The sequence below is a fragment of the Chinchilla lanigera genome, unplaced genomic scaffold, assembly GCF_000276665.1.
Source record: "Chinchilla lanigera isolate Chin_1 unplaced genomic scaffold, ChiLan1.0 scaffold00038, whole genome shotgun sequence".
Taxonomy (NCBI): Eukaryota; Metazoa; Chordata; class Mammalia; order Rodentia; family Chinchillidae; genus Chinchilla; species Chinchilla lanigera.
Window position 1 is genome coordinate 11,373,590 of NW_004955439.1, and position 1,256 is coordinate 11,374,845.

At 66.2% G+C, this 1,256-nt stretch overlaps 1 protein-coding gene across 1 annotated transcript in view; it reads left to right on the forward strand.

The window, feature by feature from the left end:
* Positions 1-647: 647 nt before the first annotated feature.
* The window catches only part of LOC102007940 (NKG2D ligand 1-like), a gene marked incomplete at its 3' end in the record, with an annotated part of 5,460 nt that continues 4,851 nt past the window's right edge, over positions 648-1,256 (forward strand). Inside the window, 1 exon segment of the mRNA XM_013517300.1 lies at positions 648-1,225.

Here is a 1,256-nt window from a genome sequence, read left to right on the forward strand (position 1 = left end):
CCTCATTATTGTTATCCTTCTTTTACTCTTTAAAATAAAATAAATAAATAAATCCCTGCTGGGCATGGTGGCACACGCCTGTGATCCCAGGACTGCGGAGCCCTAGGCCAGCGGATCGCTTGGAATTCGAGCTACAAAGTGAGATCAAGCCCGGTAACTGAACTGCACAGTAAACACCGTCCCCACCGAAAAAAAAAAAAAGGAAATCAAAATGCTCGAGTTAATTTGTACAGGAAACAAAGTCTGAGTCCCAGGTCTCACCAACCCAGTGAGAGCGCCGGTCCCCTGGTTCCTTTGGCGGCGAACCCGGGTCCTCAGGCCCCGGCCCCTGAGACCCCAGGCCAGGCAACAACGGCCCCTTCTCCTCCGGACCCCAGCTCTACCGGCCCCCCTGGCCCCGACTATTCAGACCCAGGCTCTCCCGGCCTCGCCTTCCCGAACACACTCCTGGGACCACGTCTCCCTGGCCACCTGGCTCAGCCCCGCATCCTCGGCCCCTTGGCTCCGGCCACGCCTCCTGGTCCCTGTCGCCCCGCCCAACACCTCGACCCCGCCTCCCCGGCAACGCCTTCCCAGTCACGTTGCTTGGGCCACGCCTCCCAGGCAACACCACCCTGGCTCCGCCTCCAGGGCCGCACCTACCCTGCCAGGTTACGCGATACTCTGCCCCGCTACCCTGGGCTCTGCCTCCCGGCCCAGCCTGCCAGGCCGAGCTCACGCGTTCCTCGGCCCCGCCCACACGTACGCCGGCCCCAAAGCCGCACCCAGCCCATTGACGTTGGGCCCAGCTGGCTGCGGGGTTCAGCGCTCCTGCGAGCAGGGCGCGGCCCGGGTCTCCAGCGTCCACGAGGGACCTCCAAGGAAGCTCGCTCGGGAGGCAGAGGAGGAATCCGCCGCAGGTCAGGCGGGGGCGCGGCGCGGGGAGCGGGAGAGGGCGCCGGGCCGCGAATGAGGTGCGTGCCCTGAGGGCCGCGGCGCCCCTCGAGGAGGATCCCAAGGACACGGGATTGGGCTCAGGGGCCCGGACCACGGCCTGGGAGGACCCGCGGAGGCCCTGAGTCCCCAAAGCCTGAGTCCCCCAACTCCTCTGAAACTTCTTGAGGCGCGGGCTGCGCAGGCGCAGGTCTCCGCCCTGCTTTGATGGTTGCGCTCAGGACCCCACTTCTGCGCCTCCTGGTCCGGCTGCTGCTGCTGCTGTCGGACCCTCTCTGGGCGGCCTGCGCTGGTGAGTCCCCGCGCTGCGCCCCCCATGGCTT